The following is a 27,668-nucleotide window of genomic DNA, read 5'->3' as shown; positions in this document are numbered from 1 at the left end:
ATAGCATTTAGATAAATCTAAATAGCAGCCTCAATAGGTATAGTATATGGCATTTCCAACTTGTAGTATGCCATGTGAAAGCAATGGTTGAAGTGTGACACTGTCTCAGCTAGATCCTTCTTGATTGATATGAATTATTGATGTAGTACAACTGGATTGATGAAAGTCTTAAATTGTTCCAAGAAATTTTTTTCAAAGGTGGCCCAATATCCAATACATCCAGGTGGTAGATTGACATACCAATTAAAGAAAACTTCCCCTAAAGAGTAGGGGAATAGACAAAGAACCACATTCTTGTTAGTGATCTACTTTTGGTTGGAAATTTTGTTGAACACCTTAATGTGATCTTTGGTAGCTTGTGCATCTCCGTAGATGAACCTTGGGAAAAACTTCTCAAGATTTTTAGGAAGATCATTGAGTACACTTGTCAAGTTGATGGGTGAGTCTACAACATTTGAAAAAAAGGTCATTGGAGGATTTGGTGGACCTAGGGGTGGTTTTTGTGGAGGCAGAGCTAATGAAGATGATGAAATGTTAAATGGAAGTGGTTGAATTTGAGGTATTCCTTTGTCACTATAGGGTTTGTATAAATGGCTAAGTTTGAGGAACTTGTGTGCACTTGGTGAAGATCTTAAAGCTCACTGAAATGGGGATTCTAGATCAAAATCCTCTAGTTTGCATCAACTCTAGAAAAAGAACACCTCTATAGAAGTACACTTTCTCACAAAATGAGGTGCACCTAAGAATTTAGTGCACTAGCATAGTAGGCGCAACAATGCACCCAATACACCTAGCGCACCAATGCACCTCAAAATCTTAGAAACTGATTTTTTTTTTAGAACTTATAAAAAGTGTAGAATTTTTGAAGTTTTGGAAAATTTTCTTCTAATATAGATGTTAATGGGCCCTCCTTCTAGCACCACTTCTATTGAGCTATCATATTGCATGATGCTTAACGACAAGAATCCTTTCAAACTCCTCTCTTGAAAAGCTAATCCAAGAATCAACTCAAAGGTTCTGGGTGATCTTGTGACCCTCTAGAATCTACTTAGTTAAAGATAAATGTGAATGTTCACAAGGAGACCTTTATTGGTTTTGATAACTTTGGATAAGATTTAAAATTTGTTCACCGCTTCAAAAGAATAAAACACACAAAAGGAAACTATGTTTTAGTATTTTCTATTTTTATGATGGATGCAATCTAACAATGTAATTATATGAATTCCTATTTTAACCAAGGTGTTAGTAAAGAAAATAATGAAGATAGGGTGATAAGAAGTTTAAGCAAATAACATGAATTTAGAATCCTAATGGAGATAAGCTACATACACAATGCATTTGCGAGTTAAGCCTTCAAAGAAATCAGTAGATAACCAATGAAAGTAGGAGCAATGCTTCCTTAATTCTATTGATGCAATTGTCAATGGGAATTCTAGAACCTATAAGATGTTTCACTTTTCATTGAATTGAAAGGCCACAGAAAGTGTGCTCATGTGAGACAAAAAATTATGTAGGAACAAAATGGATGATCTCTTCTTGAACTAGATACGTTAGCAGAATTTCTAAAACTGTAGAAAACACCGAAATTAAAAGACTTACACAACCAAAAAAAAATCAATAAAATTTTGGCTCAATTATATTCCATGAAAATACATTCACAAAACATAAAAAACTTAGGCAAGAATCACTACACTCCAAATGTGAGCACCAAAAGCATATATTATTGCAAAATAACAGCGACCCTAATTACATATTACAATCCCATTTTTATAATAAATAATCTCCTCAATTTGTGTTGAGAGTGAGAGATATCTTCATTCAATCATATGCTTCTAAATTAATAAAAAAAAAAAAATTATGTACAAACTATCTAACTGGTACTAAGTAGGACTCCATCCATTTTATATCATTAATTGGATGCATGAGCCTTTACATGTTATAAAACAAAGAAATTATGAGAAAATAAGAAGAAGGGAGTCTTTAGTTGATGTAGAAGTGTTTGGATGTACCAAAAATAGGAGCTCAAGTGTCACTAGGAATGTGTCAGAGTTGAATTGCTATCAGAATGTGTTTCTGATGCATGGAAAGTTCTAATTTTGGAACTAGCAGTTAACTATTGACGCACCTCTAGAAAAGCACACCTCGAAAGAAATGTATGTGGCATAAAAATGCACCTCTAAATTCTTCAAAAATATTCCAAAACACTTTTTAGAAAGTGCACTAGTGCACTTGGTGCACTTAGCACACCTGGCGCAACAACACACCTCGAAGATCAAAAAATGCAAAATTTTACCAAGTGTCAAAATTGAAATTCTGGCATCTAGGTTTTGTTCGCCTTTATCCCAAAGCTATGTCTAGATATTTTCCCTTGAATTTCTCTATTATCTCAGTGACCTGCACCCCATATGGTAAGTCTAAGGCATTATATTTATCCTTCACTTTTTGTCTATAGCTATCCACCTCTATACAAGTTTCTGCAAAATCACCGAGTTTTGTATCAAGCTCTAACAAAGCTTCCTCTATTGTAAAAGCCTACCAAATGTCCTCATCATTAGAAACTTTATCAAAAATTTTCTCAAATCTCTCAACCACTACCTCTATAGGTATTAATTTCTCCCATGCATCATCCTCAAAAATGTCTAAACATGCATTGCTATAATGCTTCTTAGCCTCCAAAATTTGCTCTTGGGCTTTGTCCTTGAGCATGTGGATCTGTGCATGTAATGATTCCATTACTTTATTACTATCCATTATCTTCTTAATCCAATCATCTAATTTATCCAACTCCTCAATGGTATATACATCCATTAACATTCGATACCTCTGGCCTTTGATTTCCTGTAATGCTTGTAGATCCTTTCCCCAGGTATGCACCTCATCCATTAAGCCAAAATCTTGATTCAAATTTTTTGCTAACTTATTCGCATTATCCTTCATGATATGTAATAACTTTACATTCCCTTGGATGATTAAAATGCCATTTCCTTCAAAATTTTCCTACCATTGCTGATAGTCATTCAAAAATGGGTTCAACTGAACTGCTCCCCTATCCCTTTTGTGAATTGCTACATTTTGGGTTTCCTTAGGGTTAATAGGATCCAAAGGGCCAAAAACTTCTCTCAAATATCCTTTTAGGATTTTATTCTATCACTAAAGTGTTATCAACTCTACCCAATCCTATTCCAGGCTTCTAAAAACCTCCTTCATCCTAGTAGTGACCATGAGCTTTCTAGTTTCCAAGGTTGGCCTTCGAAGAAAAACTTCCTAGATTTGATAATCCCTAGGATTTAGTTCTTCAACATTTGATTCTAGAGGAGGGATAGCCACATGAGCAAAAAGGTCCTAATTCTGATCACTCATAATGAAGGCTAATGGTGGAAAATCCTTAGGAGGTGAATCAGGTTTCCTTATTACTTCTATTAGTTCCATTCTATCCTCCTCTTTGGTAGTGAATTGTTGCTTCTTATTTCTTATCACTTCTTTTCTAAGCCACCTTGGAACATGCTACACTGAGGACTTTCCTTTAGAGGATGAAGGAGTTTTTTAGCTATATCTTTTCCCTTATCACTCCTCTCTGGGGTCTTCTCCCTTTGTGATAGCTCTTCATCTACAATCCCTATATTTGTGGAACCCACAGTTCTCACCTCTGTGTCCTAGGAAGTTTGTTGAGGTTGTTCACCTATTTGTCCCTCTTCCAAAACTTCATCAGTGGATACTTGTTGTGGCTCTTCTTTAGGTTCTACCTAGACCTATTCAATTTTTTTATTAAGAGTTAGAGGGGTGGCTGATCCCTTGTCAATGCACAATGTGACTTGTAGATGGGATTCTAGAACTATCATAGGTCCTTGTGATTCGGGGGGAATCTAAGTCCAATCCTCCTATTGCGGTTGATTAGTTAATGTGTCTTAGATCTTATCCCCAACCAACTCAATACCCACTAGCATAAATTCAAAATTTAACATATTAAACATATCAGTGCCCTCCATATACTTTTCATCTATCCATTGTTGCATCTCATTCTCTGATGTGGTGGTTTGCAAAGGTTCATCCGAGATAGATGGTGGAATAACTGTAGATCCTCTTCTTCATTGTTTCTCTATAGCTCTAGCTAGCCGAGTCCTTTAACTCAAGAGTAGATCATCCTCCTCATCCTCATCACCCTCTTCTTTAGCTTCTTCTAGAATGGGTTTGGGGATGGATGGAAAAGGGATCACCTTCTTGATCACCTTTTGTCTCCTCTTTACCAGAGTCTTAATCTTTCTCCTTTTTGGCACTAAAGGAGATGCCTGTTCTATTTTCCAAGGTGGAGGAACCTCTTGAACCTCAATATCTACTTCTATTTGGCTAAGTGCAATTGGTGGCACTTGAGGATCAACTTAGGCTTGTGTGGCTCCAATATTCTTTGACTCTTGTATGTTTTATTCTCCTTACTATGGAGGTGCTGATATTTCTCCTTCTTCAAGTTTAGCTCTTTGAGGAGAACTCCTCTTCCTTTTTCCTTTTCCTTTACTCTTCTAAGCTCTTTAGTAACAAACCAACCTATCAAGTTGATGCACTATTTCTGGTCTTATTGGTGACTGAGCTGTAAAGGTAGGGATGGTGACTTTTTTCCCTCTACCTTTTACTAGATGGGCTTGTGCATGAAAAATTACTATTTCAAGAATTAGATCAAGTTTGAAAGGTTTCTTGATGCAATCTTGTGTCATTCTAACCCTAGATACATCAATACTGATCTAGCGAGATGGATTAAAATTTGTATATGGTAAGCTTACATCAAATTATTTAGGGATAGTGTATGGAGAAGCTTATAGAGGAAGCAAGTAGTTGGTCAAATTTTTTTTTACATCTTGTAAATAATTCTATGAATTAGTTGGTGCAATAATGTACACATTTTTGTAGCATAATATATTATCTTATGGAAATTGTATATGAGTGACATATTTGAATTTCATACTAGGAAAATGTTTACATTTTTAATAAGGTTGCAAATTTGTAAAGCTAGTATATAATAGTGAAGGATAAATATTTTACATTGTTGATCATGATCAATAAAGTGTATTATAGAAATACAAAGTGCTATCCAGCCAAAAATAAGTAGGTGTATGTAGAAGTGAGTTTCATATTTAATAGATCTAACAAGTAGAGATAGTGTTTTTACACATATCATTCTTTCTGTTATTCTCTAAGAGTTATAATAGTCAAAATTTCTTAATTAGGTGGATCCTAATAGGTTCTTTATCATAAATCCTTTAATAGGGCAATACTTTAACTAGAATTAGAAGTCCTTTAACAAGGCTAACTCTAATAGGGAAAATCTCATAACATTACTGGAGGTAAATCCCTTAATAGGGTGTTACCTATTAATGTCTATGTAATTGCTAACAAGTTTAAGCTCCTAAAAGGCCATGCATCAAGAAAGAGTACATAATTTGTGGGTACTTATCCCCACCACATTTGTTTATCAAAGTTATATTTTTGCATTGTGGATAACAAACATAATTATTGTCAACTACCTAAAAATCTTTTTCTTCCTGAACATCTTCATTGGAAATTTTTTTCTTTTTAACATGATATTCTAGTGTAAGAAGTTATTTATGTGGCATACACCATGGAGAATCCTCATTAAAATTCACACAATTTCATTTTAGTGGTTTGAATGTGTATGTTTTTTTATATATTCTTCTGCAATTTCTAAATGAGATTCTAAACCTTCTATTGAGTATTATAAGGTTAATTTTTAATTCTCTATTGTATATTAAAAGGATTGAAAGGAGGTTTCTCTAGTCTAGATAGTATTCATTTTTTTACATTACTAACCTTCAAAATTTTCAAGCTATTTAGAACCTTATCCATTTTTCTTCCTCTTTAGACTTGGGTCCTAAAGGTCTCTTAGACTCATTTTGTTTCCATTGTTGAAGGTTTTAAGGTACTCCCTTATTCTCAACCTCACTAAAGCTCTTAGATTAAATAAAATATTTATGACCATCTTGAATGCATACTTATAAATATGAGTGTATTTGTCTCTCAAAACATATGCCATCTTAGCATCAAATGCATTGAAGTATGTACTTAGACATAAATTTTTTTCTAACATCAACACTTGAAACAACTTATAAATTTACTTATAAAATCAAATATTAACATTAGTAGAAGCTTTACTTAGTGATTCGTTGATATTTTTGAAAATATTTGACATAAAACTTGCATCAATTAAGTATCACTGTATTTCTCTTTGAAGAATATCTCAAATTTTTCCCAAGAAAAAATGCAAACATTAGGAAAATCTATGTACCAATCTCTAACATCTTAAATTATTGATTTCAGAAATAACTTCTAGTTTTCTCATTGTACCAAAAAAACTTTATGATCTTATCAATTGACACATTTTTTATTGGATTTGAATAATCAAGGATTCCAAATAAGAATATTTTATCGATGCCTATCCTAGGTCTTCTTTGAAATTGTCCTCTATAAGATTAGCAATTAGTATATGTTCCAACATTTTTTCCATTGAGCCCATTCATATTACTTATACCTTGTACAAATTGGGTACCTTATAATTTTTAAGTAAATGTAGTAGTAATATTTTAGGATATCTCAAGGGTGGAAATAGAAGCTCCATAAACATTGGAAAGATTCACACTTGTAGAGTGATTAGCTATGTTTATTATCTTATTATATATATCTTCCTCTTCATTTTTGTTGAAGAGAATTTAATTTCAATCCTTTCTAACTCTTTTGAAATATTGTCACACTCTTTCCATACATTTTCCAACTCAATATCATCCTAGGATAAATTTTGTTTTCCTTAAGCTTGACCTTTTGGCTCATCAATATTTATCCCAATCACATTTTATTTTATTTGATCAAGACTAATATTAAGGGTCTTATTAAGTTTAGTTGGCTAGAGATCAATTTGGGTTTTAGTTTTCTCACTCTTGGAATAAAGTTATAAAAGGGGAACTTAATCAAGTGGTTTATGCTCTTCATAATTTATGGATTTAAGGGGTTTCAATTTTCTAAGATGGTTATCCCTCTCTATTATTGCATTCATAAGGCTAAACACTTTTTCTTCTACCTTCTTCCTGAGCTTCACTTGTTCTTGCATATATGTCCTTAGATTACTTATATCTTTGAATACCTCATCTTGATCTAGAAAGTTAATATTAGAAATAGATGTATCATCAAGTTATATAAAGAACGCATTAATTTTTTCTCACTGGGGATCATAAGGAAAGCCTCATTTATGACCTAGAGGAGGAGGTATACCAATTATGCTTTGGTGAATTTGATTTATAATCTTATTTCTTATTGTGTACCAAAAATGTTGGACACTTAAATAAACCCTTATATTCAATACACTCAATCAATTTGAATCCCTAAATTAAATCTTATAGATTTATATTCTATGAAAAGATCTAATGTTGATTAATGTGGCTCTTAGATAGATGAAGAAAGACCCTTGCAAGGTACACCATGAAATTGAAGATTCAAATAGATTACATACAATGTGCATGCAAGAATCAAAATATCTCCACGATTTTATGCATGATAATAAAATTATAAGGTAAGAAAAATGAAAGTAAAATCTAAGCTAACATGAATAGAAGATTACTATTTCATACTAATTAATATATATATTTTCTAAGATCTATGAAAGGAGGAAATAAAAAACCTATATGATAATTGAAAGATCTCAATAAGTTCTCAAGAAATAATATGACAAAGTAGCATCATAATCCTAACACAAATCAAGATAGATTTAAAAAGATGAGGACCAAGAATCCTTTAAAATAATTTTAAACTGAGTAGAGAGTCAAGACTAAGAGGAAAACCAATGAGAAATTGTAGAGATTAAATCTTGGTTGATCCATGTGCTCACATCTTAACAGGAAAAACTTATGGGTGTTTGAGATAAAGAAGCAAAAACCTTTTCAAAATTCAAAGATTCCTTCATCATTGGAAAGTGGACTCAAGTGGTGGATTTTTTTTTCTTTTTATTTTACTTATTATAAAGGGATTTTACTCTTAAATTAAATTGGGATATGCTCTTTTAATTAATGAAATTTATGATAAAGTGGTCATAACTTAGGATATACTCAAATAAATGATTATATGATAATTTAATCAAGTATATTTTATTAATTAATCATTAAAAAGTTATTTAATGAATAATAGTGACCCATAATTGAGATTTAATTATTTAGGAAGGTGGGTTATAGTTTACTACAACAAAAATGAGTGATTGCATTTTCGTTTCTTTGAGTCATTGTTCGAGAAGTACATTGAGTCAAATAATGTGGTGATGTCAAACATATAATTTGAAGTGATGAATTATTATTAGAGAGACTGAATCTCAAATTTATCAAAGAAAGAGAAGTCAACTAGAGATTATCAGAGTTTAACTCAAATCTTTATCAAATACTGGTTAGCAAGATTGATTGTGACCTTGATTGAATGGCAATCAAAAGGTTTTGATAGATTTTGTTCTAAAATTGATTGAACCAAACAATAGTTACATTAAACCTAAACTTTATTGAAGTAGAATTGATGAAAAAAATTTATAATGTATAATTTTATGTGAAGTAAAAAAATTGATATTCAAACTGATTTGATTTATCAAACAATATTCGATTGATGTGGTACAATAACTGATATTCCTTTATCAAATTAAATGCCTACATTGAGAAATTATATATGAAGATATTAAATCAATTATGTAGAAGGTTTAAGAATCTCTATATGATGTGAAGTGGTGAAGCTAAGATGCTCATAACCATGGTACCTTTGACAGATTTGTAGATTTCTGAATTGAAGAGATTGATGAAATATTATTCCTACCCCCTTTGGGATTAAAATAGAATTTGTATTAAGAAAATGCACAAATAAGGTATAGTTGATCAAATAAAGATTGGATAGGGCCTAATATGAGTGATAATCAATTTTTAAAAAGTCAGAATATTTGGACCAATTTTAAACACCCAATAATGAGAATTCACCCCAATTTGACCAAGATTGCCTAAGTTGACCAAGGTTGATTGAAGATAATGTAATTTCAAGAAATTTCAATAATTTTTTCTCATTTGATGAAAAAATATGTGTCAAAAAGTTGGTCAGCTATGTTTCACCAAAAGAATTTAAATCACAATTTTGACAAGCAATATTAATCTTGATTTCAATTTTGATCCTAAAATGGAATTAGAGCAAACACATTAGGAAAGGATGAGGTTTATGTAGAAATTTAAAAAAGTTTAAAATTAGGAAATTTTTTATACAAGGGACCCAAAATGGTTATTTTAAATAATTTGTCATATTTTTCATTTAGTGAGTGTAGAACGTTTGAGAGAGAAGATGCGGACTCCCATGTGAGGTCACCTTTTTTAGTAGAGTATGAGGCATAATAATCCTTAAGACTAAAAAGAAATTGTATATAATAAAAAATAAAACTTAATTTTATTTCTTTTTGTTATATTTTGGCTTTTAAGGTCAAAAAACTTGTTCAATCACGTGATAAAGATTTTTGTTCCATGCAATTCAAACTTCCATTGTTTGACATATTGTCAAACATAATTTTATTGCATGGTAGGCTTCAAGAAAATTGTATTATACACACCCAAATATCATGAATATAGAGAATCTTGGGTGTAAGAGAAATATTGCATCACCCAAAAATATTTTATTTTTAGCCTTTTCTATTTTAAGAAGGACTAGTAGATAGGGTGGTTACTAGGAACTTGCTATTTTTAGTAAGCTTTTCATTAGAGTTTAGAATGTTCTCATTTTCTACAAGAAGGTTCATTTTAGAGATATAAGCCTACCGTTAAAATATCATTACTCTAGCTTAAGTATCAAAGAAGCTATTGCAGATTTTTGGTGAAAAAATTTGTAGAAAAATCTTTAGGCTCACCATTGGAGGCCTTAGATTTCCTATATGAGGTCCAAAAACTTGACAAAAGGTCACTTGGATGGTTCTAAGTCTATAGATTAGGAGCTAGCATTCCTGAAAAGTGGTTATAATAGGCAATTAGAGCAATGGTTCGTGAGTTATGGCCTTTCAAATTTAGGCTACCTAAAATATCTAAAATAATTGTCAAAGATGTATTTGGCTAAATCTTTATGTATTGTTAGGGTCTATCAACACTATGTATTAAGTTTCAATGTCTAGAACATTCCTGAGTAGCATAAAATTGCATATTTAAGGAAGGCTTGAATATTGTCTAGGATAGCTTTGGGTGGTAGTTCATAGCTTAGTCTTGTAGATTACTATAATGAAGGTACCCATGTGGGTTAGCATAATATACTTATGAATTCAATAATTCTAAATTTACGAAAAAAATATGAAGTCCATATTTTATTCTCTCACTTGTTGTTGTTTCTTTGTTTCTATTATTTGTTTATGGTATTAAGGGGAGCACCCTTCATTAAGTAGTATTAGAGCTAAAGTTCTTTAGTGTGTGGATAGATCACCAACTATGAGTGATTTCACACCAAGAACATGATTTGGGATGAGTTTGTAGACAGATCACCGTTTGTGAGGTAATTTGCACTAGGATTTTAGTAGAAGCACGAAAATGCTGCGACAAGGAGAGTGTGGTAGAAGAGTTGTAGGTTTTAAAAGTAAGGGTTTTTGAGCCCTCCAAAGATAAATGCAAGCATTGGAAGAAAAAAGTATAGAGGAATAAAAATTTCTGTAAGAGATTAATGTGAGGATGAAGACAAAGTAGAAGAAAATGCTGAAGCAGAGTTTGTTCTAAATATAGAGGAAGAGAGGCTTTTTAGGGCCATCTCTAAGATTGGAAAAAGACCTAAGTTTGATGTTCCCACATTTTTGAGAAATCTTAACCTAGAGGAGCTGATCAATTAAATCAATGAATTGGAGGAGTACTTTGAGTATGAAGATATTGATGATCTTTATAGGGTCAAGGTTGTGAAGGTGAAACTAAAGTGTCATGCAAAGATTTGGTGGTAAGAGATTCAATTGGAGTGAAATAGAAAGGGAAAGGACAAAATCACCAGATGGGAATGGATGGTAGCTAAACTGAAGTAGCAATTCATTCTTGAGGATTATAAGCTTGATCAATTGAAGAAAATGCAAGGGTTGACCAAGTAGGAAAATCTATTAAATAGTATACCAAAGAGTTCTACCAATTCTCATTAGAACTGGCCATGGATAAGTTGATACAGAGGAAGTGGTCTATTATCTTTATGGATTAAGACAAAGCATTCAGGATGAGCTGAGTCTAGTTCAAATGAATAGTGTTAAGGAGGCATACTAATTTTCCTTAAAAGTTGAGGAGAAGCTGTAACACCCCACCAAGGGATCTGAAAGAAATGACCTAAATTTTTACTAAGTTTGGTAACATTATTTTTATAGTAAGAAAGTATAATATGAATATCAAACACATAGTAGCGAAAGCAATAACATACAATCAACTAAAACAGACATAAAAGGTTACATTTCTTAAGGATTTGATGACGTTGAATTACATATAAATTTAATCTAATACTAAGTCCATCAAATGCCACATCCATATGAAAGAATAACTATAAAGTCCAATGTCCATTTAATATACATTTGTTTCAAATGCCTCTTGGCAAATTAATTTGGAATGCTCAATCATCCATTGTACATGTCATAGGGTATGAAAGGCTTAAAAGAATACACATATATAGAAATGAAAATACACCATCCTCCTCGGATCCATGATACAAGTACAATGAAAATAAAAGAAACCATACACCATACATGATACATCCATCCATCATAAAAGATATAACATCCATCATAAAATATAAGCATCCATCGTAAAATATATCCATCCATCAAATGATACATAGAAAGAATGAAAGTAAATACAGATAAGGAATGCTCCAGCCATGGTAACTATAGACAAATCTCAATGGCAAGAGTGAAAAAAGCACTACCACCAGACTACGTGGAACCTAAATGGCCCACTCCCATCACGCTAAGGAGATAGTCTCAAGTCCCAAATATGATATCGAACAACATATATCAAAAGTACTCTCTAAGTCTAGGAAAAGATAGGTTGACATTTATACCCAGAGGCACAGAAAGACATGTAGGAAGCCTACTATGTAAGCAACAAGTGTCGTCACATGAATCACACAAGAGTTACCTTAGTAGTCTCTCAAGACCCTGGCCTCGTAGTGATCCCTATGGAGCCACTAGTATCCTCTTGTACTGACAAGGCATACTACAGAATGCAAGGTTGCAACCAAATGTTCTCTCTACTCCCATCCTAGTCTATACTAGCACTCAAGGCATGTGCTAGAACATACAGTAAACTCTTATTAGGTTCATTTTACTCTCATTTAGTGTAATATGATCACTTATTAAACAACCTACAATAAGTTACCCTAGCAGCCACTTAGGGCTCCGGCCCCCATTGCAAGCCACTTCCCAACACTACATATAGATTTCCTACCCTAGACTCATGAAATCACAAATCACAAAATCATGGTAAAATCACATTAGTCCTATACAAGTGACTGGAAATCATCATAAGGATAATCATAATAATCACATTAGTTCTCTACGAGCAACTAAAAACATCAAAGATAAATCATAATATATGTCTATTCTCAACAAGCAATCAGAAGGTATCCCAACAATACTGATCAAGTACTCAAAAGGTTAAGTCAGGTATCTCATAGCATAAATCATGCTATCCCACAAAAACACTAAAACATAGTAACCAACAATATAAATGCACTCAACATAGAGCATACCATCACATACATGGTTAATTAATAGTAATTAGATCGAGTCAGCATGATACCACACTCACAAAACTCTCGAGTCTCTAGTAGATGTCCTATAACTGGTCAACAATCTAGTCAAACTCAAACCCCAAACACAGATAGCATATAGAAAAAAAGATTGAAGTACATGTTCTAGTTCATTTTGAATCACATGGTTGGGTTAGATTTGAGGTTCCAGTTTTCATTTCTAAGTTTGTTATCAAGTGATAATACTCTCTTTTATCCTATAGTTATCCCATATATAATTTTGAATAAATTAAGGTTTAACCCCCATAATATTTGAAATCAACCTTTCTAAAAATTTCCTAAGGGTAAATTATAAGTTCATTCTAAAATTGCTAAGATAAATTCATAGTGTTTCTCGATAAGATAATTGTATTTCTACTAAGTTAGAATTTGAATAATCTTCAACAAATTTAAAGTCTTCCGTTTATTTAATACCCATAACAAATTAAATTAAAATTTATTTTAAAATAAACTAACATATGTTTATATAACATTTAATTGTCTATAATAAATTTATTTTAAATTAATTAATTATCTTTTAAAATAACATTAATTATTTATTATAAATTAATAATCTTTAATAAAATTTATTTAATAAAATTAATATTAAACAATTTATAATAAAAAATATTTAAAATCTTTAAATATATTAATTTTAAATAACATTTAAAACTTTAAAAATAAAATAAAATAAAATTAAATGCTTTTTTTTTGTTAAGCCCGCTAGCTTATTAAAAGAGGCCTGTAGCTTGCCATAGCACCATGTGGTCACAAGGCTTGTGGCAACAAGTACACAGTACCTATTGTCGCAGTACCTGTGACATAGGTTACTATCGCAGCGGTGACATGGGGGGTTACATGGTAATTTTGTCCCCCTCCATTAATATGTATTTTTTTTATTAATTTTTTTATAAATAAAATGTAATTACATAATTGCTTCTTTTTTTAATAGATGCTAATTCATTTTATTATGATTTTTAATCAACAATTTTAATAAAATAAATTTATTTAAAATATATATATTTTTTAAACAAAACCCATAATTAATCTGATGGAGGAGAACAATGTACCCATTTATTAAATTATTTTTAAAGTGGATTTTCCAATAAATTCAAACCCTACTAATAAATTTCTCATTACTTTAATCTACTAAAGAGGGTTATATAGATCTTTTGATTTTCCAATAACAGATGATCAATTATTCATATTAAGAATGCATATTACTAGAACTATTCATCACAAGAATTTTATAGAAAATACTCAACAAGAATGATGAAGACAAGAAACAAAAGAGCATTTTAAGATATGCGAAAATCACAAGTGTCTACTTGGACACTGATGCTAATCCCTATGCCCTAGAAATTGTAGAAAAGACTCCCTCCTTTCAAAACCTCCTCTTTTTTGAAAATTCCTTCCTTCTCCAAATTTTTTTGGTGAATTGAAAAATGAATCCCCAAGTTGTGATATGGAGTTCTCTCCCAAAAATTGGAGCACTAATTGTGCGTTCACCCCAGAGAACTCCTTACTCACAACTCTTTACTCAAAATCAACTTTTAAATATCCTTGTTTTATCATTCCCATGCACATTGATTAATTGATTAAATTACTTTATTTAATTTTCACTTGACTCTTTTTAAGTTAATTTATTAAATTTATTCTCATGCACATATCATGCAATCAAGAAACTTTAATTAATTAATTATTTTCCCACTTCTAAATTTATCTTCAAACATTAAATTTGATAACTATTTATTAACTTAAATAATAATATTATTTAGCATTTATTTAAAAATGAGCTCTAAATATATTATTATTAGATAAATATTATCACATTCCAAATTTATACTTATAACTTTTTATCTTCAAATTTAATTGATTTCTCAATTAATTAAATATAATAATTTTCTATTAAATCAAATCATTAATTTTAATCTTTTAATTAGACTTAATTAATAGAAAGTTCACCAAAGACTCATAAAGTAAAATATGAAAACCCATTATAGTAAAACACATACAAAATCAAACTAAAGGGTTATGATCATGAATTAACATCATTTGACACATTCAGAGGGTACTCAACTCGGATACTTGTCCTAATTATCAATTAGGACAAATGGCTCAAAGGTTTAGGATTTGGACTTAAGAATTTATCTCCCCTCTCTTACCATTGAGATAATGCAATAGGGTATGCTCATCCTATCAATTCACGGAAGTCGATACCAGGTACCTACAACCTGCATAAAATCTATGCATGTACATACACAATATATACTAAACTAAATAGGCAATGACAGGAAGTGGCACATCATGTAGATCCCAACTAGTAGGTGACTATGACCCCCTTCCTTAACCACATCAGAAACACCATACATAAAGAAAACAAACAGGCACACCATACACATGCAGTATGGGATAAGTATCCATAATAAAACACATGTGATAATCCATCTAACTAAACATCATCAATAACTTATCAACTTTGTAATAATCATCATGCACACATGAAATATAGAGTACCCAGTAATCTCATCATATATCAACTGAGTCTAAAACAATATCTAATAATCTCAAGATAATGCTACTAATTATCAAACATAAAACTAGCCTAAAAGAATTTGGCAATGATAGCAAAAATGTAAACTAGGAAAATGTAGACTAGGGGTAGACACTACAAAAACTGAGCAAGAAGTTTGAGAACAAGAATAACATAAGAGGTCACAAAGGAAGATCTAGTAGATGATTTTTTGGAGGCTGTAATGATGATCAGAAGAACAAGGATGAGGCTAGAAGTAGCAATCAAAACCAAAAGGTATAAAGTTCCAATCATTTTCATGATCAAAACAATAGAAATCAGACAGGAAGATGTAGAGGACAAGGATCTAGAAGAGGAAGCTTCCATGGGAAATTTTTTTACTGTGGAGAAGAAGGGCATAGAGCATTTGAATGTTCCTAGTGTCAAGGAAGGATAGATCGAAGAATAGAAGCCTAGCTAGAGTTGCACATTTTGATGAAGATTCTAGATCCTCACATTTTGAAGATGTTGAAAGAGGAGAAGTCCTAGTTAACAGAAAAGTCCTATTGAGTGGTGCAAATGAACCTGATCAAAGAAGGAGCTTGTTTCCAAGATACAACTATGAAGCTAAGTGTTATGATGTAATCATTATTGGTGAAAGTATTAACAATCTAGTGCCACAAATGATGGTCACCAAGTTGAAGCTAAAGAGATAGAAACACCAATGTCCATACCATATTGCTTGGGTGCAAGATGACCACAAGGTCATGGTCAATGAGCAGTGCTCCATGAAGTTCAAGATTGGAAGTTACTAGTATAAGGTACTAAGTGATATCATACCTATGGACATATATCATATGTTTCTAGGTAAGTTGTGGTAGTTTGACAGGCATGTTGTACATGATGGGTGAGAAAATACTTGCACTCTAACCAAGGATGGAGTGAAACATAAGTTGAATCCATTGAAGGAGAAAGAATAAAATGTATGTAGTGCTACTAGAATATGTTTCATTGATGGAAAAGAGTTTCTTAAATATATGAAGCATGAGATTATGAGTTTTTCTATAATTCCAAAAGATAGTAAAGAAGAAGTAGAGGAAGTACCTGCAGAAGTTGCAAATATGTTGGGAGAATTTTCTAATATTGTATTAGTTAATGTATTTGATGGATTTTCCCCAATAAGAAAAATCAATCACTGATGGATTTGGTTCTAGGAGCTAGTTTTTCAAACAAGGTAGTGCACATTATGACACCAACAGAAAGTGAAGAATTAAAAAGACAAGTTCATGAGTTGTTGAAGAAGGGGTTGATTTGAGAGAGCCTGAGTCCATGTGTTATACTAACCATACTAGCACCAAAAAAAAATGGAGAATGGAGGATGTGCATAGATTCTTGTAGTATCAAAAATATCACAATAATGTATATGTTTCCATTTCAAAGGATGAATGATATTATGAACTATTTGAATGGGGCTAATTATTTCATGAAGATAGATATGAAGAGTGGGTACCATTAGATTTGCATCAGAGAAGGTGATGAGTGGAAGATTGGTTTCAAGACAAAAGAAGGACTATACAAATGGTTAGTCATGCCTTTTGGGCTAACCAATGCATCAAGCACTTTCATGAGGCTCATGAATGAGGTACTAAAGGAGTTTCTCAGTAAGTTTGTTATTTTTTACCTAGATGATATTTTGATCTTTAGTAAGACATTGGAGGAGCATTTGATCCATATTTGTAAGGTGTTTGATAAGTTGAGGGAAGAAAAGTTGTTGATAAACCTAAAGAAGTGTAGTTTTGTAAAGAAGGAGTTGGTTTACTTAGGATTTGTATTCTTAGCAAAAGGTGTAAAAATGGACCTAGAGAAAATGAAGGCTATCCTTGAATGGCCTACTCCAAGGAGTGCGACAGAGGTAAGATGTTTTCATGGACTAGCTAGTTTTTATAAAAGTTTATAAGAGGTCTTAGTAGTATTTGTGGACCACTAACTGCAATAATGAGAGAAGATAGGAAAGAATTTAAGTGGATTGTAGGAGCAAATAAGAGTTTTAATTTGTTGAAACAAGAAGTTATGAAGAAACATGATTTAGCACTTCTTGATTTTAACAAGGTGTTTCAAGTAGACTGTGATGCTAGTGGTACTACAATAGGAGTTGTTATGAGCCAAGAAGGTAGACCTATTGCTTATTTTAGTGAGAATTTGAATGATGCAAAATGAAAATATTCTATTTATGATCAAGAATTTTATGCTATAGTTCAAGCATTGAAGAAGTGGAAACACTATCTTCTTCCTAAGGTGTTTGTTTTGTATACTGATCATCAAGCTTTGCAATATTTACATAGTAAAGGAAAATTGAACCAAAGGAATTTGAAGTGGATTGAGTTTTTGCAGAGCTATACATTTATTTTGAAACATAGGAGTGGTAAATCTAATAGAGTTATAAATGCTCTTAATAGAAGACAACTTTTGTTGATAGAAATGTAGATAGAGATGGGTGGGTTCAAGGAACTTAGTACTTTATATCCAAATCATCCTTATTTTGGTGAAGCATGGAAGGCTTGCATAGAACTTGTTACACTTGATATGAAAAAGTGGTTCAATTTCATGATCTAGGATAGTATGTTGTTCTGAGGAAGCATTTTGTGCATTCCTAGAAGTTCAGTGAGAGAGAATCTCATCAAGGAGAAGCATAGTAGAGGATTGGGTGGAAATTTTGGTAGTGATAAAACCATTTCTTTAGTTGCTAAGAATTATTACTAACCATAGTTGTAGCAAGATGTGAAAAAGTTTGTATAGAGTTGAAGAGTGTGTCAAATGGTAAAAGGAGTAAATTAGAATACATGGTTGTATTAACCATTACCTATCCTATAGAAGCCATGGGAGGATGTCAGCATGGATTTTGTTATTGGATTATCGAGGACTTAGTGTGGGCATGAATCTATTTTTGTGGTGGTTGACAAGTTTTCAAAGATGGAACATTTTATTCCTTGCTAGAAAACTAGTGATGATGTTCATGTGGCAGAGCTTTTTTTCAAAGAAGTGGTGAGACTACATGGTCCACCAAAGAATATAGTTTCAGATCAAGATACCAAATTTATTGGTTATTTTTGTTGTACATTGTGGAAGAAATTGGAGACAAAGTTGAATTTCAGTTCATCACATCATCCACAGACAGATGGACAGACAAAAGTTGTGAATTGTAGTTTGAGAAACTTGTTGAGATGTTTGGTTGGAGACAAGCCAAAAGGATGGGATATGATTTTACCATAGGAAAAATTTTCATATAATAATTCTATCAATAGGAGTATTGGTAAATCACCATTCCATATTTTATATGGGAGTAGTCCTAGAAATGCTTCTTAATTGAGGCAATTGGATAAAGGAGAGATAAGGAATGCTGAAGTAGAAGAATTTGCTAAACATTAGAAGAACATCCATGAGGAGGTGAGGAAGCACATTATAAAGATGAATGCACAATAAAAAGCTAAGGAAAATGTGAAAAGGAGGTATAATAAATTTCAAATTGGAGATGAAGTCATGGTTCAGTTAAGAAAGGAGCATTTTCTAGTGGGTAAATATAATAAGTTGAAGATGAAGAAGTTTGGACTGTGCAAGAAGTGGAGTTTCTTGCTAAGTTGAATATTTTACCAGTATTTAATATTTTATATTTGATAGAGTATTATGAAGGGGGTGATGGAGATAAGGTTGCAGAAGCATAGTGGAGTATTCTAATAGCTAGTTCGACTACACAGGAGATTGAGGAGATATTGGATAGTCATGTTGGCAAAAGCACAATGAATAGAACTTATGAGGAATACCTACTTAAATGGAAAGGGAGGCAACTAGTGGATTCATCATGGCTAGCAAGGGAGGAGGTTAACCATCTTGGTTTTCCTCTGAACACATTAGACATGATGGGGTCACTTCTCAAATTACCCCAGGTGTTTGATGTAGGAGCATCCTAGTTGTAAGAGTAATCTTGCATCACCCAAAAATATTTTATTTTTAGTCTTTTCTATTTTAATAAGGACTAAAAGACAGTGTGCTTACTATTTATGTGAACTTTTTATTTTTAGTATGTTTTGCATATGAGCTCAGAATGTTCTCATTTTCCTAGGAAGGTTCATTTTAGAGATATAAGCCTACCATTAAATTTTCATTCCTCTAGCTTAAGTTTCAAAGAAGTTATTGCAAATTTTTAGTGGAAAATTTTGTAGAAAAATATTTAGGCTCACCATTGCATGCCTTAGAGTGTCCTAATAAGGGTGGAAAACTCAACAGAAGGGTGCTTGCATGGTTCTGAGCTTGTAGATTAGAAGCTGACATTTCTAAAATGTGGTTATAATAGGCAATCAGAGCAATGGTTCATGAGTTATGGACTTTCAAAGTTGGGCTGCCTAAAATATCTAAAATAATTGTCAAAGATGTATTTGTCCAACTCTTTATGTATTGTTAGGGTATGTTGACCCTAGGTATTAAGTTTCTTTGTCTAGAACCCTCCCATGTGGCATAATATTGCCTATTTAAGAAACACCCAAACATTGTCTAGGACAAATTTCTATGGTAGTTCATAGCTTAGTCTTGTAGATTACTATAATGAAGGCACCCATGTGGGTTAGCATATTGTACTTATGAATTCAATAATTATGCATTTATGGTGCAATTAATATGTTCATATTTTGTTCTCACATTTGTTGTTGTATCTTTGTTTCTATTATGTGTTTATGGTATTAAGGGGAGCACACTTCATCATATCATTCCGTATAATGTGATCTATTCCAAGAATATGTTGTATTATTTATCTTAGAGGGAAATATTACATCATAATTGTGAACCAACATGTTCTATAATATGACCTTAAAGGTCACTTAGGCATACTTTTATCTATTTTTTGTGATTTGTACCTTCTTTTAGTCATTCTTTGATATATTATGATGCACTTTAGTACTTCACTAATGGATTCTGAGTTTGTCTTTTTTTGTGTGATGTAGAAGAGGTTCCCACATATGCACATTCATTGCCTCTATTCCATGGGGTTTCACCTTGTGAGCTAGTTAGATTATCAAGAGTTGGATACTTTTGATAAGTTGTGATGACTGCAATTCCTATTTCACATACCCCCACATTTGGAAAAACCATGATTTTATTATAACCCTAGAAAGGAGATTCCACTCTGAGCATAATACATTTGATTAGACTTTAGGAGAGGATATTTATACTATGAGATGAGTATTTTTTGATGACACCATCCTTGATTTTCATATCACGAAGTAGTCTATGATGAGTATATATGGAAATGAGTTCCTCTTCACCTACATCCTTGACACCTTGCATAGTGCCCTAACATACTACATGACCTTTACCTAGAGATGTATGACATGGATTATTGGAGAGGTAAGGGATGGTTAGTAGGAGGTTTATAAGTATAAATTTTTTCGTGGAAGAATATCTAAGTTACTATACTTTTGAGTAGAAAATTTATAAGATCTCTCTTATAAATTTTGTGGAAGATCCCTATTGGGTAGGCATTCAAGTTTAGTAGAAAATTTTTCAATCAATTCAATATGATGATAGTTTTGGTGATTATAGGGTATCAATACATAGCTAATAGATTATGATTTATTTCCTACAAAAAAGAACCTTTAATAGTGTCCAATTCTATCATATGAGAAGAACTTGTGAGAGATATAGGAGTTGTATTCTATTGGTTAGGATCTTCTCCTAAGTGTAACAAATATGGGGTTTACCCTAGAGTATCAACATTGGCTAGATGAGCATCTGTTTATGATGTACACAAACCCCATAGATTTAGGATGTAAATGGGGATGGGACATGTAGAGATGATGAAGGTGATTATGGTGGATCTAGAGGTGGCAAAGCTGGGAGAGGTAGTGGTAGTCAAATAGGCAACTAAAGATGATATAGTATTGGCCCTAGTAGTAGAAGGATATGACCTTACACCATTCACTAGGAGAGATGGAGACACTTTGATTTGTAGGTATGTCACCAACCATGGAGGAGGACAAGATAGAGAGATAGGTTGTGAGACACTACATGCATAGAGGGTCTATATAGTATTAGGTAAATCAATAGTAGAGAGATAAACCTAGGAAGAGGATGGATAAGAAGAGAGCACAAAATCAGCTAACAATGATGGCACTATTACAAAACTCTAGAAAGATATTGAATCCCTATAGGGTGAGATACATTATGTCATGCCCAAAAATTACAAGGCAAAACACAACCAACAATTTTTATTATTTTGAAAGGTGAATTAGAGGGTAATATACATAGACCTATTCTATCAAACTATGAGATGACTTAGTACATCATTTCATGTTTTCATGAAAGTGTTAGAATGTTACTAATTCAATCATTGAGTCAAAGATAATTAGTTTTAGTTGATGTGGGAGAATTTGTTTTCATTTGAAATTTAGTACTTCAAGTTTCCATGGAAGGCCAATTAGTTTTCTAACATTCATTGACAACCTAAGTTATAATGTGAGAGCTAGATGAGGTTATCATTTCAAATACCACATCCTATCCTTTGAATAAGACATTATGTATATAAATATGAAGTAAAAATTTTGCATCAATGTAGTTGCAATGTTTCATAATTGTCCTAGATGTTCTAATTGCAGGTCATCTTTTTATATGTACATATAATCTTAACTTGTTACATTTTATGTCCAATTATATTCCAATTTACCATTATATGGGTATACATATTTTAATGAATTTCTTATGTTTTACCCTTTATTAATGTCTTATGAACTAGGTATTACTAGCTAGATTTTTAAAGCAGTTATCAATTATTTAGTTTCCCAATTATTATAAGGTATTACTTTCTAATAACCCTTTTTTTCAATAATTAACATTTCAATTTTAATAACCCTAACACTAAATCTAAAGTCTCTACGTGCATCTAACAACATTTGGTTACTAACAAGAATCTCCACTTAGCCTCCTTTATATTAGTCAACATATAAATTTTGATTTTAATCAACTTTTTCTATGTATATTACTTAATGGGAGGTTAGCTAATTCAATTTAGAGGGATTATAATTACATGAACCATATATATATATATATATATATATTCAATTGACATTAGGAAAATGATATATATTCATTAATATGTATTTCCTTTATAAAACAAAAAAAAAATCATTAACTAATACCTACATACTTACATTTTCACAATATCATGTTTTGTTTATGTCAAATGCGTAACTAGGGAATAAGCTAATCCTTATCTGAAGATGCCTAACTAATTCGTCATGTAAGTCTCCACTTACTTTATTAACAAAAGAAAAAACCTATCAGTTATGCCTAACCTACCTTATACATCCTACTCTTACCACTTTCCTAGACCACAATAAAATAAACCAACATAATTATCAAGTCTTTAATTAATAAGAAAAACACTTCTACCACAAATTAGGTATCTATTGCTCTATAGACATGACACCCTACTAACTATCCCATCCTATGAAACTACCCATTCCCCAAGGTGTCTACCTCCCTTAAGATAGTGATTTTCCTTGCTTCTATGGTGGAGGCATCTAGGGAAGACTTTGTGACATCTAGGTCAGTGCAAAGATTAATTTAGCAAACTTAATCATGCACCCAAAAAGGGGTTTCAAAAGGTATTAGGCACCTAGGTGGGGTCCATTTCTTTCTTGCAAGTTTTGAAACATTGACCTTTCTTCCCTCTTGGGTAATGGCACCTAAGTCCTTAGTCTTTTATTAATGTTTTAAGTTCTTTCTTTCTTTTTTCTTTTTTCTTTTGTTTTTGATTTGAAGTGAGGACTTTTCACTCATGTGACTGTCCTAGAAGGGATGGTATTTTATGGGATTTTTAATGGGAATAGTCATGCTTCTATCCCCTAGCTAGTTATTTATTTTAATTTATTTCTTCTCCCTTAGATGGGATTGACTATTTTATTAGTGCTCTATAATGAAGACTCTATGCATATTCCTCCTAAATACTATATTGCTCTATAATAGGCAGGGATTAATTTCTCATTCTCATACATTTTCCAAATAAGAAACATGTGCACCTACAACACCTTTTTCTATAGAATGTAGACTATGTGTTACTTCATTTTATTTGAACTATGAAGATAAGGTGTTTTGTTTTGGTAATAAGGTTGATATTATCATTTGTGCTATACAATCTTAAAGATTTTTATAATGCAAGATTGATGTTACTATAGAATCTATCTCATCTAAGGATCTATTAGAACTTGAAAACCAAATAAACCAATGTCCATGTATATACAATGAACTGTCAAAATATAATAACTTTCTTTCCATTGTATCAAATACATAACATATGGTTTTACAATTCAATCACCTATGTTTTGAATTGAACCAACTATATCAATAACAATCTCCCACACAAAAAACTATGAAATATTTCTACCTATAGATTTATAGATCAACACAAGGAGTGTCTCATTTACATAACTTCTCCCTATTACACCAAATTATATAATGCAAAACTTACAATGATTTCACTCAATCTGCCTTGCATAGTTGTTACAAGGATTATCCTATATGAAGACCCCATAAGATTTAGCTTTAAATTAAATGCATAAATCTTCATATGTCCAAAAGCTTGATCATCTAATTTTAACATGCCTTTCCTCACAATGAATCTTTCCTTGCGAAGACAAATATATACAATTTTCTCAAACTCCCCTTTACACACTTAGAACAATATACAATAAGAAGTAAATCCCTTTTTACATTATAATGAAACAACAAAGGAAACTTAACATCACAACACATTAGGAGATTGTATGAGAAATATTAGTCTCTCCACACACTTGATTTTCAACATTGCCAAGAGTGAAACCTTAATATCTTCATAGGAACCATCTTTTCAAAATCTACAAAACAACACAAAACTTGGAAACATGGAGGCTCACCTCCAATCCTAGGCTTCTATGAATCCACCCACCAAGCAGGGGAAACAAAGTCCAAATAGGGTACAAACATACAAAATTTGCTAATACATGAAAACATACAACACTACACATAACAATCCCTTCCAAGGTTTGCACATTGATTCACCATTGGAATCATTAACACATTGGGTGAAGGTGTAATCTTCAAAGAGGAGAATGTGATATCCATAACACAAAATCAAATTGCAATTGCATTTTTTCCTCTCAAGACTATCATAAAATCTCCTCCTTCTTATACATATATTTATACCTCCAAAACAAGAAAAGGCATATGGCTTCAATGGAGCCCATACTCCATGAAAGAAAGAAAAACTCCTCATTATGAGGTAGATTACAATTATAATACATGACCCCATAACAATACTCTATACTTGAAAACTCATTATGCAATGCTAAGACAAAAGGGTCATGGTTTTGAGCTCCAACCTTGGTCCAAGCTAATGAAAATGCTAGTTAATGAAGAGGTCCCTTAGCCTCCCTCCAAAACCCTAATTATCTCTAAATGTAGAGAGTGGGTGAACAGCCCACTAATTTTTCCAAGACTCTCTAAAAAGGCCTTCCTACTATCTATTTTAGCAAAAACATCAAGCCACTTCCTCTTACAAATTTTTCTCCCCTAAAGTTTGATATTTTTGACTTAGTAGAAACATGGGAAAGAACTCACGTGACAACTCCATTTTCGAATTGATGGAAGAAGGCATTGGTAAAGGGCCCCCCTAGGCTATCTAGGCACTATCATGGTAAAAATTAGGTCCTTATCATGTTATACTATCACATGGGTAGCTTATTTTCACACAAAAGGCACTTTGGGACCACCTAATGACCCTTCAAAACTCTAGTCAAGTCTACTTTCAAATTTCCTTTGATTGGGACCCATCCTATCCCTTGCAAGTGGGTTTACTTAGTCATTAACAAGATTGTTAGTTTTAGGGTAAAATGCTACCATGACCAAAACCCTAAGTGACATGTCATTAACACACACAAAATTACAACTATCAAGTGACACATTAAAGAACATTCCACATCATCATGACATGTCCCTAACGCATCTTTGAGATTAAAAATTTCACACACAAGAAAGCTTACATTTAGAAAATAAAATACATCACAACAAGACTTTTGAATCTTCCAAAGATTTACCTTAGCTAAATCGTGTTCACATATGTTCAGACCTTGTTTCCCCCAAAATTTTCCATGGTTCCACATCCTGCACACTAAACTCGAGCATCAGTAGTCCAAGGAGGTCATATAAAATACATGTCTTAAATGCATAAAATTCAAATGTTACATAATCCATATTAACGTAATTCACTTAAATTTATTTTCTTAATCATTTCAAATAAAACATTTAAAATGTTAAAATATCAAAATCTTCATATCACATTAAATCATAACTCATCATAATCTAATTTCTATCCTACCATGTGTAAAGTTGTATCCATATTTGTTTGATCATCCTATTCACAATAATAGGTTCTTATTATATATCATAGATGAAAAACACTACTATAATGTCAAAATCAATAGATAAAACAAGCCACTATCCATCTAAGTCTCAAATAAATGTCAAAATATCAAAGTCCTAAATATTAAAATGCAATTAAAAATATGTATGCAATGACGGGTCAAGGTGAGGCCCCACACATTAGGTATGCATCAATATAGCCATACATGATTAGTAGCTCCAAGATAAATGTGAGAGAGAGATTCCAATATAGACAAGTGAGAGAGAAATTCTTCACCTTGTAGAGAGAGTTATCTAAAGATGATCTAGAGTGACATGGAGCATGAGCAGAATACTATGGTCCCTACATAATACTTGTGCTTAATGATAGGAGAGTATATGAATAATCTTAGTGAAATGGAAGATTAGTAAGAGTGGTTCAGTCACCAAATAGGACCAAAACACTGCCTCCTCCTCCTCCACCTACATAGGAAGGAGAGGTATGTAAAGGAGCCCATATAGATCACACTTAGGACTAGATGCTAATATCCAAATTTGATATATCAATATTTGGATCTCATTAACACTTTTTAGTAAAACATAATTATATATGAAATTAGATTTGAGATTTATCATTCTATACTATTATCTCTCCATGACATATTTTTATGTAAATGTCATGGGTTCTCTTTTAGTTCATCAACTTTCTTTCAAGCTTTGTTATAGATAGCTTTTTGTTTCTTTCAATACCATGTGATGTCTTTATATCTCTCATTATTGTACTCATTGTATGTGATGAGCTCTTATTCTTATATGAATCAAATGATTTAAAAGCATAGCGTTTGGATAGATTAGATATGATGGTATGATGACTAACCTATTGATTGGAGGATGAATGATATAGAAGATGAAAAAAAGATCAATAGATAAAATATGATTCAAGAGGTGGTGAGATCATCATAGTTTGACAAATGAGAGATGATGAGAAAGTTTATTTGATATTTATTGTGTGGAGATGTTTTCCTCACTTCATGTAAAATGAAAAGTGTAAAATACAACCTGAGGACAAAAAGTGAAAGTGCAAAGAGCATAGGTCTTAGTTTCTCCTTTATTTTTTAATCATCAAGCCTTATTCAAGGGTCATTGGGAGATTATTCATACACCACTAATTATTTTTTAATCATCAAGCCTTATTCAAGGGTCATTGAGATATTATTCATACATCATCAATTATAGTAAAACCATGAAGGTATAGATATGATCTTAAGTTGATAAGGTGTAAGAAACTAACGTATGCATCAAAGGTATCAAAAATAAGATGACATAGGTCAATTTTATAGTTGATATTGAAATATTATACTAGTATCAACTCATAAACTTAGAGATCACCATGACTAAAGTATTCTTTAAATAAACACAATGTGGATAGTCATGGATATAGTTAAAACTTACCTTAGTGTTCAAACATATCAAGTCAAGGTAAATGCAACATTACAATCATGCTGAAGGCTCTTATCATAGATACCTAATACATCAAAACATATGATCATTGAAGCCAAACTAAGAAGAAGGAGAAGAAGAAGAAGAAGAAGAAGAAATTAGCATGCCCCATGTCACTTTTCATTTACTCGAGTTACATCCTAGAGAGACTAAGGAGGGACCATAATAAAAAAATAGTAGTAAAATGAAATATTAAAAAAAAAAACATTCATAGTCATAGCTCACTCATTTTTTAGTTTATGTTCTTGTATTGAGATTATTGTCAATGTTGTAAGATCTTATTCTTACAAGCACATAGGATAGGGTAGCTTTAAGAGACACACTTTGAATAATCTAAGTTATATGTATTTATTCAAGATAGTTCTATTAGATATGCATTAATAAACACTAGTTTCTAGAGTGGTTGTATTAAGAAAATAGAAATGGGATGTTTTTTATGAACACCTTT

This window comes from Cupressus sempervirens, chromosome 4, assembly GCF_028749045.1.
Source record: "Cupressus sempervirens isolate cs-2001-9-10 chromosome 4, ASM2874904v1, whole genome shotgun sequence".
Taxonomy (NCBI): domain Eukaryota; kingdom Viridiplantae; phylum Streptophyta; class Pinopsida; order Cupressales; family Cupressaceae; genus Cupressus; species Cupressus sempervirens.
The sequence above is the reverse complement of the archived record's forward strand: the minus strand, read 5'-3'. Positions refer to the sequence as shown.